Source organism: Phoxinus phoxinus (assembly GCF_949152265.1).
Source record: "Phoxinus phoxinus genome assembly, chromosome: 25".
In the NCBI taxonomy this organism is placed as follows: Eukaryota; Metazoa; Chordata; class Actinopteri; order Cypriniformes; family Leuciscidae; genus Phoxinus; species Phoxinus phoxinus.
In genome coordinates, this window is record NC_136900.1 from 8,117,226 (window position 1) to 8,129,987 (window position 12,762).

General features: G+C 46.8%; 1 protein-coding gene across 3 annotated transcripts in view; it reads right to left on the reverse strand.

The window, feature by feature from the left end:
- Positions 1–12,762, reverse strand: part of LOC306993516 (DENN domain-containing protein 2A) — a 47,223-nt gene that overhangs the window by 17,157 nt on the left and 17,304 nt on the right. The window lies entirely within an intron of this gene.

Genomic DNA, 12,762 nt, shown 5'->3' on the forward strand with positions numbered 1-12,762 from the left:
TAATGGCAAGGAAAGACCGTTATACTGCGAGCGGCTCATATGAGGAGTTTCTGGTGTTTCTCCCTCATTTCTGCTTCAAGCTCTTGATTGTGGTATTTCTTTGAGGTTTAGAATCTAGTATTCCTGTAATTCTTTTGTCTTTTATGAATTTAATAAAGAACTCTGTCTGTTATTCTGTCCGAACACACCGCGCCTTCTAAGTCAATTGACTGTAAATGCGCAAAAACTGTTTCCATTGCAGTTTTGCGCAATATTTCGTTTTTGAATAGCCTGAAAAACCACCTCATACGAGCGTAAAAACTTTTTTTGCGATAAATGGGAGTTTTTGCGAAATTGACGTGTTTCCATTGGGCGTATTTTCAATTCGTAATTTCAATTTGCGCAATTTTAACGGTAATGGAAACGCGGCTACTGATGCGAGCTTGACTAACCTGACCTGCCAGAACTGACACTACGCTTGATTGTATTCATTGAAATAGCTTGAAATGCCATGCATATACCATTCTATATGAATATGGCATTCACTAACATACCATAGTAAATATCAAAATAGCATGGTATCACAATCTGAAACCATCACTCATGCGCGAGTTAGAGGAAACGGGGATTTGGGGGTTCCCTAAGGACAGCCCTAACTGTACCATGGTGCAGACACAGTACTTTAGGTTAAGAAATATTGGACATTTACATCAGTCATCCATTTATCAACATCCTCATGACAAAGGAGTGGACTCAGTCCTTGAGGCCGAGTGACTCACAACCCAAACACAAAAGACTATAGTCGTCAGAGAGTTTACAACAGACTGGTTACCACAGTTACAAACATGAAACAAACATCCCAGTTCTCTTACGTAGAGTTCTCTCCTACTGCGTCGAATCGACGCTGCGGGAAAGATATTTCTTTGTCGAGATTGAAGCCCAAAAATTAATCCTTAATTTTGTAATATGTAAAACGCTTTTCTGTAGCATACAACCCTAGGCGGAGCAATACAGCTCGCCCATTGGCTGCTCCGCCAGAAAAGCACAGCCTATGCGAGGCCAGTGACGCTGACCAATGAGGGCGCTTCGCGCCCTTCTGCGTCATCTTCCGCCGAAACAGGCGTGGCCTAGGTCTATAAATACCAAGCATAGCTGCTTCCACTCCGATTTTCTTTACTTCACGAAGCTACACGCATCGTTGGACCGGATTCGAGCCACCACAGCCGTCTGACACAGCACCTCAGCAGGACGAGCCCTTACCTGAAGCCGCTGGTCATCGCCGCCTTCAGCCGCCGTTCCCTGCTGCGCTTCTCCGGCGTGGAATATCCTTTCAGTCTTTGTGTGTGTTTTGTGTGTGTGTTCGCCTACTGCGTCACACATTTTTTCCTCACAAAAGAGCACGAGTGTCTTTTTAAAGATGTCTCGCGTTTCCTGCGGCTCCTGCCGAGCCGCGCTCATCGACGGGGACCACCACGAGCTATGTGTTTCCTGCTTGGGCGAGGAACATGCAGCTATCGCTCTCGGTGATGGCGGCTGCCATCACTGCGACATGATGCCAATCGCGACTCTGCGGACTCGCCTGGCATCTTTCGCTGAAGCTGCTCAACCGCCCCCTGTAGCGCCGCGCCGTAAGAAGCGCCGCGCTCAGCGGGTCCCGGAACCTCCCTCCACGAGGAGCTCGCCGCCGCCGCCGCCGCTAGCTCCTCTCAACGTTTCGCTCGAGTCGCTCACCGACGGACAACAGCCGCAGCACGCCGCTTTGTCCGTTATGGAGGACGACCAGCAAGCTGTATCTGAGGGGGATGACGACTGCTGTTCGCTTCTCGCTTCGGAGAGCGAGGGATGGGCGAGCTCTGTGGACCTCCCCTCCCCCGCCGTTCCGGAACGTCGAGGAGGGAAGATCAGCATCGAGACAGAGCTGATGCGTCTGCTCACACAGGCCGTGTCGAGCCTCGGCCTCGAGTGGTCGACGCCCGAACAACCTGCACTCAACCGGCTGGATGGCCGCTTCCTCGCTGGAGACCGCGCTGCGCCCCCCTCCAGACACGCACCATTTCTTCCTGAGCTTCACGAAGAGGTAGCGAAATCGTGGAAGGCGCCTTTTTCAGCCAGAGTGCGTACTTCTGCCTCGCCAGCATTCTCCGTAGTGGACGGTGCTCGAGACAGAGGCTACCACGCTCTCCCTCCGGTCGAGGAGGCTGTAGCGACTCACCTTTGCCCACCCTCTGCTGGACGGCGGGCTAAGGGAGTCCTACCATCGAAAGCTTGCCGCACATCGTCAGCTCTGAACGGCCGCGTGTATTCCGCCGCCGGACAAGCTGCATCGGCGCTGCACACCATGGCGGTGCTCCAAATCCACCAGGCTAACCTCCTCTGCAAGCTAGACGAGGAAGGCCCGGGCGCGATCAGTGTTCCGGACTTACGTAGCGCCACAGACCTAGCTCTTCGCGCTACAAAGTCCGCCGCACACGCCATCGGCAGGATTATGGCCTCAGCTACTGTTTCCGAGAGACATTTGTGGCTGACTCTCTCTGAAATGGCGGAGTCAGAGCGCTCTGCGTTCCTCGACGCTCCCATTTCAACGACGGGCCTCTTCGGATCCTCCGTGAAGGACTTCGCGGACCGATTCGCCGAGGTACAGAAAACTTCGCAGGCCATGAGACATTTTCTGCCAAAGCGCTCCAGTTCCGTAACAGGCCGCCCTAAACAGCCGCCTGCCCGAACTCAGCAGCGCCCCGCGCCCGCCGCACCGGCCCAGCAGCAACAGGCCCGAGAGAGACCACGGTCTCGCTCCGCCGGACGCCGCCCGCCACCGCGTGGTCCTCGGCCCAAGATTTCACTCAAGCCCGAGGCCTCGGCGCCATCCTAGCCCTGCTAGGAAAAAGACGGTGTTCGGGTCCCGCTGCGGCCGGACTTCCACCAAAGTTTTTCGCTTGTACAGCCCTAAGTTCCGTGTTTGTACCAGTGTATTTAGCAGCCAACAAACCGGCCGTAAAGCCCGTTTGCCTGCACACAAACGCCGTTTTCAAGGCGACCCAGATAAATCTAAAAAAGAGTTTAATTTCTGGTGTTCCGGCCAAGGCCGATGGTGTAATGTGTGTAACTGCAATGCCCACCCAGTGCCCATTCATTCACACAAGCACAGCCCCGTTCAACACAGGGTTTGCACACATAAAATCGGCTCATGCCGATTGTGCTTTGCATGTAGTGAGCGTGCCCACTATCCAGTGCCCACAACCACTACACACTGCACGTTCCGCGGTTTCTGTAAAAACGAAACTAACGAACGGTCAGTCAGTACACAAACACAGTGTCCCCGGTGTTATAAATGTGCCCGCCACCAAGCTCCCACGTTTATTCACAAACATATCGAGCCCTACGGGACTCGTCCCGCGCGCTCTCTCTCGACACAGAGAGCCGAGCGCGCGCGGGATGCATACTGTGTTAAACATGCCCCCCGCCTCACACGCCACGGCGTCCATGTCACAGCACACGGTTGCTCTCGTGTCGCCGCCATTTCGCGACCAGGGCCCAGATTACATTCAACCCCTAGTCACACGTGCAGATGCATGGGAAAGACTTCCCGGGGTCTCAGAATGGGTGCTAGAGACTATAAAAAGAGGCTATTCGCTACAGTTTCATCGACGCCCTCCCCGTTTCACGGAGAAAGTCGAAACAACGGTAAAAACAGAAGTAGCACATCTACTTCGAGCCGAAATAGCGAAGCTATTGAGCAAAGGGGCCATAGAGCCTTTATCTCAAGCTCAGAGCGAAGGGGGTCTGTACAGCAGATATTTTCTGGTACCGAAAAAAGACGGGGGTCTCAGACCCATTTTAGATCTCAGGCATCTGAACAAAGCGCTGACAAAGCGAAAGTTCAGAATGCTCACGACCAGAGCCATCCTCGCGCAGGTTCGCCGAGGAGACTGGTTTATGGCAATAGATCTGAAAGACGCGTATTTTCACATACAAATTGCGTCACGTCACAGGCGATTTTTGAGATTCGCCTTCGAGGGCCAGGCATATCAGTACACAGTCCTGCCATTTGGCCTGTCTCTAGCACCTCGTACATTTACAGTGTGCATGGACGCGGCGCTGGCACCCCTGAGACTCCGCGGCATTCGAATTCTGAATTATTTGGACGATTGGCTGATTCTAGCTCAATCACCTTCAGAACTCATCCGCCACAAGACCCTAATTCTCGATCACCTCGAGTGCTTGGGTCTGAGAGTCAATTGGGAGAAAAGTTCACTGTTTCCCAGTCAAAGGATCTCCTTTTTAGGACTGGAGCTGAACTCGCTGTCTATGACAGCTCGACTGTCATCACAACGCAGGCGAAATTCCCTGCGGATGGCGAAATCCTTCCGCAGCGGCCACATAGTGCCGCTCAAGAGATTTCAGAAAATGCTAGGCCTCATGGCCGCAGCATCGACAGCTCTACAGTTGGGCCTGCTGCGCATGCGCCCACTGCAGTTCTGGCTAAAAGCGCGTGTACCGCGCCGAGCATGGGTCCACGGTCGTTATCGCCTCAAGGTCAATCAGGAATGCGTTTCAGCCCTGACACCATGGAGAGCGTCAGACTGGTACCGGTCAGGTGTAAGCCTGGGGACTTCTTCGAGCCTGAAGGTGGTGTCCACGGACGCGTCCACCTCAGGCTGGGGAGCACTGCTCGAAGGCAGACCGTTTTTTGGCCAATGGGCAAAATGAGTCGAACTACCGCACATAAACTGCCTAGAAATGATGGCAGTGGACTTAGCGCTGAGGCGCTTCTGTCCTCGGATAAAAGGACACCACGTCCTAGTCCGTTCGGACAACACGTCGGTAGTAGCCTATATAAACCGCCAGGGTGGCGTGAGATCCCGAAACCTTTACAGGCTGACGGAACGCATACTGGTATGGGCCCAGCACAACCTGCGCTCGCTGAGAGCGATCCATGTGCCTGGTCGCCTGAATGTAGGACCAGACAGACTCTCACGGAACAATGTTCCGACAGGAGAATGGTCCCTACACACACAGACAGTGCGTCTGCTGTGGAAAACGTTCGGCAGAGCGGAGATAGACCTGTTTGCAAACCAGGAAAACGCTCACTGCCCGGAATTCTTTTCAAAGAGCACGAACGCGCTCGCCAGAGTCTGGCCCCGCCGTCCGCTCTATGCTTTTCCCCCTGTCTCGCTCCTGCCCCAAGTGCTCGAGCGAATCAGGAAAAGCGGATGCTCAGTGCTTCTTGTAGCACCATACTGGACGAATCAACCCTGGTTCCCAGTCTTGATGCAGCTCAAGAGTACTGCTCCGTGGCCGATCCCGGTGAGGAGGGATCTCCTCTCGCAGGCCAGGGGCTCGATTTTGCATCCTCACCCAGAGCTATGGTCCCTTCATGTGTGGGCCATAAACGGGTACCCGCTAAACTCCCAAGAGGAGTGTTAGACACGATCGAGCAGGCTAGGGCCCCGTCTACTAGACGGCTCTACGCTTCCAAATGGTCGGTGTTCTCTGACTGGTGTTCAGACCAAGGTCTATCACCTCTTCAGTGCGGTGAAACGGAGGTTCTCTCCTTCCTGCAGGAGCTGTTGGATAAGGGTAGGACCCCATCCACGCTCAAAGTCTATGTGGCAGCCATATCAGCGTTCGTCAATCCGACGCTTGGCCATGCACTGGGCAGAAACGACCTGGTGGTACGTTTCCTTAGAGGAGCCAGAAGGTTAAATCCTCCAAGGCCTCCCTCAGTCCCCGTTTGGGACCTTTCTACAGTGTTGAACGCTATGAAAGGGGCCCCTTTCGAGCCTATTCACTCAGTTGACATGAAACATCTGTCTCTCAAGACCATGTTTCTTTTGGCTCTCGCTTCAGTGAAGCGTGTGGGGGATCTGCAAGCGCTCTCAGTAAGAGCCTCTTGTATGGAGTTCGGGCCCAACGACTCTATAGTCGTGTTGAAACCGAAGCACGGGTATGTACCTAAGTCCCTCAACACACCGTTCAGGGCTCAGGTCATCTCCCTGTCGGCTCTGCCGGCCTCTGAGGACGGAAATAGCTTCCTTTGCCCGGTCAGGGCATTAAGAGCTTACGTGTCCCGCTCCGCTGTTTTTCGACAGACGGAGCAGCTCTTCGTTTCGTTCAGTGGGCGCTCTAAAGGGCGTGCTGCGACGAAACAGAGTCTATCTCGATGGGTAGTGGATGCCATTGCGCTAGCCTACGCATCTAGAGGTTTGGAATGCCCCCTGGGCATCAGAGCACATTCTACGAGAGGCATGGCCTCGTCGTGGGCTTGGTATAGCGGAATCTCTTTGCATGATATTTGTATGGCGGCAGGCTGGGCCTCCCCGTCTACATTTATAAGGTTCTATAACCTAGAGGTTCCCGCGTTGCAGGCTAAACTGCTCTCGGTCTAAGACCAGGTATAGTGTTCCTGCCCCGCACTGCGGCCCAGGTCACTAATGTTTAAGCATCACTCACCGACAATGTGTCCCATGAGCATGGTATTTACCCCCCCCCATATATATCTATTATTTACATATATATGTTATTATGCCCCTAGGGGCCCTATTATAAAGGGATGATGCTATCCTAGCCGCTCTCCCTGTATACTCTTGGTGTAGGCTCTGGCATGCCGGGGCGCGTGCGCGCGCCCTCGGGTGTCTGGGTCGGTCCAAGAGCACGCACGGCGTCTTACAGGGGTTCCCGCAGCGTCGATTCGACGCAGTAGGAGAGAACTCTACGTAAGAGAACGTACTCGGTTACTAACGTAACCTCGGTAGAGCCCTGCATTTCAGCCCGAGCCCGACGGGCCCCGACTTATTTACGCCCCTAGGGCCGGGCTTCGGGCCAATTTTCACGTCATAGTTCACACGCGGGCCGGGCCTCGGGCCTGTTTTAGGCTTATCCTTCTTTTTATAGCCTATTTTTGACATGTATTAAAATTAAATATGAGAAGTTGACGATGGAAAAACAAACATAGAAAGACGTTTTAAACCTATCACACTGACATATGACTGACACATGACAGTCTGCTCGCGCTCGCGCACACACACACACACACACACACGCACGCACACAGGTTTCCCGGCGGCGCGACCCAAGATTTGCGCGACCAGCTCGCTGTTTTTAGTGTCCCCGCCAGCAGCAGAAGTATAGCGAGCGTGACTTAAGCGCAGCTGGAATAGTTCAAGATAGTTCGGGCTGACTGGATTAAAACCTTCCACTGTGGATGCTGTGATTTTTCTTCACGATGCTCTGTAACTGTTCTTAGCCATGTTAGGGGGCTGTCTTGTTGGCTTTCGTTTGAAAACGACTTTATTTTCATCAGTCTGTTGGAAACTATTGGAAATAAGAATGGCCATGTTCTGTAGTGAAGACTTGATTTTTGAGGTAAGATAATGTGCATGTTTGTTTTTAATTTAATGCCATTTATTTGATTTGTGTAGGCTATAGCTCATTTCGTTTACGAGCGCTGTTGCGACTGTGAGCAGCAGAGCAGTTTGCCTCAGCTTTTAAAAAATGATAATAAACGTTTAAACTATAACTGTCTATGTGTGATATGGTTAAGGTGTTTTATGGATTTTATTGTAGCCAAGTAAAGTGTTGATTTGAGAGGCTAAATGGATCAAACATGTTTAACTCGCTGTCGGCTGCTTGGTCGTCAATAAAAAAAACAAAAAGAAACCGAACATTTGTCTAAATTAACTTAATAAAGAAATGATAAGAAACATAACTAACAAAACGGAACTATTTTAATGGCTGCAAATAGTTAGTTTGTAGCCTATATTTAAAAAAACGGGCTCGGGTCGGACTCGGGCTGATAATTATGATGAGCTGTCGGACACGGGCCGGGCTAGGGCCTGAACGTCTCGGGCCAGGGCCGGGCTAGGGCCTAGATTTGAGGCCCGTGCAGGGCTCTAAACCTCGGTTCTCTCTAGGAGAGGGAACGAGTACTGCGTCTCATGCCGTGCATGCCCACGATGTGTCGCTTCTGTGACAAAAATCGGAGTGGAAGCAGCTATGCTTGGTATTTATAGACCTAGGCCACGCCTGTTTCGGCGGGAGATGACGCAGAAGGGCGCGAAGCGCCCTCATTGGTCAGCGTCACTGGCCTCGCATAGGCTGTGCTTTTCTGGCGGAGCAGCCAATGGGCGAGCTGTATTGCTCCGCCTAGGGTTGTATGCTACAGAAAAGCGTTTTACATATTACAAAATTAAGGATTAATTTTTGGGCTTCAATCTCGACAAAGAAATATCTTTCCCGCAGCGTCGATTCGACGCAGTACTCGTTCCCTCTCCTAGAGAGAACCGAGGTTACGTTAGTAACCGAGTACGTTTTGCTTCATTTGGGAAATCATAACTCTTACTCTCAAAAGTGAGGGTTAGTGATCTGAACAAATGTCTAACAGAGAAACTTCACCCGCAAAATATTCAAAAAGGTCAAAATATCGAGGCCAAAAAAGAAGAAAAAGGGAAAAAACTCAACGTGACCTATGACCTCTTACTTCTCTCTGCTCTGTGTTTTAAAGGAGCCAGTAATTATCAACCAGCCAATAAAAAAACGTGCTAAGCAGTCGGGTCTGTTTTCGAGCGATTCGGACCCTCGCCACACAGGTGTTACCACTTAACCAACACATTTGGAGAGGATTGTCGAGTGTGTACGTGTGCGTCTGTTCTTTTTGTTCTGCCAAACGGAAGTATGACAATGTCCACGGGACACAAGCGGGGGTGCAATATAAACGAACCCCATCTGTTTCCACGGCCGGCGAGCGCCATTCCACATGTGCAAGAGCTCAACGATTAACCCACATTCCCAGCATTCTGCCACCACTGGAGCCGGCCGTAAAAACCTTCCTCTCCGGCTCAGATGACGTAAAGGTTACCAAACTGGGCTATTTCGAGTCTACCACGTTGCCTCGAGTCGGGGATTAGGCCTCTCGCCGGGCTTCAGTGGTGCTCAATGTGTTGATCTATCAGTGGGCGAGTATTCATTGGCATCATTGGTGGTTTTTATGAGCGTCGGCCAAGGGCAATAATGAGATATTGTTGTGCTGTGGAGTTTCACACTTTGGTGATGAGCCCTCTTATTTTGATGAGCAATTCATGTAAACCATGCAAAACTTTTGGTACTAAACGGCAGAAGAACTGAAAAATAAAATATTTAAATAAAATAAAATAAAAAATAAATAGTATTTTTTCAATAAAATAAATCAATAAAATAAATAAAATGTTACAATAAAATAAAGCAATTTAAAATAAAAAAAATTAAACAAGATGTAAAATTGATAATTATTAAAAAATAAAATACATATAAAACCAAAATGCGAAATAATTTAAATTAAATTATATTCAATATCAATACATTTATTTATTAAATAATGAATCAAATTAATTAACGGTACTCTAAGATAGTCTACCTTACTGACTTCTATCTGTAAAACAAAGCATTGCCATTGTACGTCAACATTTCCCACAGAGGATATCATTTAATTAAATTGTAAATGACAATTAATAATTAAAATGAGATACAAAACCGCCAAAATTAACTGAAAGAAGTATTTTTTTTATATTCATTATTTTAAATGATTATCATTAAATATATATATTGTTGATCTTTCTTTAGTTTGCGGTCTTTTTCTTCTTCTTTCCATCTTCTCTCTTTCTCTCGGGCGACCTACAGCCCTAAATGATTTTCAGCTGTGTGTGTGTGTGTGTGTGTGTGTGTGTGTGTGTCGAGTCACATGTTTGCGGAGAAACATTCTTCTGAAAATGCAAAGAAGGGAGAGAGAGAAATGAAAAAGCGAAGAGCCAAAGTTTGAGCATGCCGTGTATAGCTGAGCTGCGATGTAACAATCTATTCTGTCAAGTATAGGTGGGATGTATCATTTCTAAATTTGTATAATATAACTTGCATGCTAAGAAAACAAGCTATATGATTTGAAGAATCATTCATGTCTGTAACACAACCTGGACAAGTTATGTACCAAAGATCAATACTTTGTTGAGTTGAGTGTTCAAGTTTGTTCATATGAGCAATAGAAACTAGTAACACCACTTAAAATCAACTCATCCTGACAGCCACAAACAGTAAATCTGACAGTTGCTGTATTTACAACCTTCATTTTAGGGTCTTTGTTCTCTTCACTATTGTTAAATGTGACCCCTGCGAGATAAGGCGACTTCCACAAAGATGAGGAGAAAGTGAGCCATCTGTCCCAGCCAATAAAAACCTCTATATGACCTGAGGGACCTTTACTGGCCCCGCCCCCTGACCCGATGCCCATCAGCTGATTGGCTGACAGGACGATCATTGTTCTGAACAGAAAGAGGATTGGAGAAAACTGTGTTGATCTGTGAGGAGACCGAGAGTCCTGCAGCTCAGTAATGCTCAGTTTTACTTCTCTTTCATAGTCCAGAGGATTTAATGGAGCTTCCCGTAATGTTTCTTTCAAGAAATAGAATTTCTTCTCTATTTCCTAAAAATATTTGCAAATAAATGCGTTTTATCGCATACATAAAGTATACTTGCATAGGGTGATATCGAGTAATTCCGTGTCAACTCAACCAGAGGGATGTTGCAATTATTCTGATAGAGGGAAATATTATTTGATGATATTTCAGTATTATTTGTTCTTCAAACATTCATCTGTTTAAAAAGTTACCTACATTTGGTTTTTGTCCAGGGGAAAAAAAATCAACAATTTGGACATGGAGTCGCATAGGGATCCCATATGTATGGGATTGAACCAATAGGACCTTAAAATGAAGATTCCAAAAGAAAAGTTTATTAAGAAATATAATCTAGAAGGATATTAAGATAACGTTTTAGAGTTACAGGCATTTTTATGGCACTCAGAAAGGAATGTTCTATGCAATTGTGTTGATGGTGGAAAAAAACGAGATACATTTCTAGTTTCAACATTATTTGTTGTTCAGATATTCCTCTTAAAAAAAAAAAAAAAAAATCAGCTGTATGCAAAGTGACCCACATTTGGTTTTTGACCACTGAAAATGTGTACAATTGACCAATTTACTCATGGAGCCGCATTAAGATCTCCATATCTCTGGGATTGAACCATTGAAGGCCTCTAAAATGAAGATACCAAAAGAAATGTTTGTTAAGAACCAGAATCTAAAAGGATATTAAGATATCTTTCATACTTCTTGAGTTACAGGTATGCAAACTTGGGACAAGAAGAGCTTTCTCCCATTTTTGAACCTGTTACCGTTGGCATATAATGCAACAAATATAGCTAAAGTCAACAGATTAAACTAATAGACGTACCAATCTCTGTGTGAAAATAAAATCATGATGCTTCCATCTTTCTAAAGTCATTTTTACCCCCCTGTAATTTGGCTCCAAATCTCAGGTGAAAATTTTAATTTTGACCCCCTCGACAAATAGTGGATTACCATTACACTCAATATACATTCATTGCATGTAATATTTTGGCTTTCATCACTATTTATGTTTGTCTTTCTTCAGAAGAAAATATGAACAAAATAAAACATTTAAGCTGGGGGAAGTTTCCAAAATTTGGTTGACTTGACACGGTTTGACCCTATAGCAAATCTCAACTGCTTGATTGCTTTTGCCTTGCATCGTCGCAAAATGTCAATATTAATCGCACAGCTGTAATCTGCAAACTGTCTCTGTAAAGCAGTCAGAATTTTGTGTACGTTAAAAAATAAATACGACCTCATGTTGTGTCAATCACGTTTACCGAACACACGTCCGCCTCCGAAACGTTCGTCCATCATTAAAAAATTCAAATCGGATTTGATTTTCTGCGTTTTTTTTTTTTTTTTTTTTACTTTGGACTCACTTTGGACTCACCTTAAGGCATGAAGATTATTATAAACATCATTGACTCATGTAAAGCTGCTTTGATGTCTACTGAGAAAAGCACTAAATTTGACTTTGCTATAAAATGATTGTGAATAGCATTGAGAATTTGTACATATTGTTAGAGGATCGTTGAGATCTCTCTTGAAACCCTATAGGAGACACGTGAGATTACTCGATTCTCTGTATCACTGGAGAAACATTTGAGACATCAAGAAGGCCACTTTTGACTTTTGAGGGCCTTGCCGTTCTGTCAGATACTTAATATCCATTAGATTAGTGTACAAATCACATGATCACATGAGTGCAGGACAGTGAGGGTCATCAGAAAGCCCTCAGTAACGTCATGCAAGCGACTAACAGCAGATCTTTATCATTCCAGAGACACACAGAGGGAAGAGACGACATGCTTATTAAGTTAGAGAGCGCAGAAAACGGGGTTTTTTTCCGGCAGACAAGAAAAGCTTTTAGTGTGTGCGATAACGGCTGCAGAGTAAACATGTCAGTTACAGACGGCCTGTGTGCTTGTTTTGTTATACTTATGAACTTTTAAACCAACTAAGACCTTTATAAATACACAAATAATGTCCTGGTTGAAATCTCAAAATGCCAAAATGTGTCTGTAACGTGTTTTTTTCAGATTTGTAACACACAAAAAACACTTTTTGTGCATTATTATTCCAAAATGTGTCCGCATCGAGTCAGCATTATGATGCATATAAGTACTGCTGTAAAGTTTGTTAATTGCATGTTTTTTTTTTTACAAACAGAAGCTAGTTGGAGGTCAACACAAAAGTTCTGTGTGTGAAGCGGTTATTTAACTTGGCAAATTTCCTTGGATTCAGCAAAAGAATGTAGATTCGTCACATTTAGTGCACATAACAGCATTATATGAGTGGAACGATGTGTAATAATGCGAGTGTGTCAGGCGATGTGAGGAGGAGACATAATGGAAATGGAAGACCA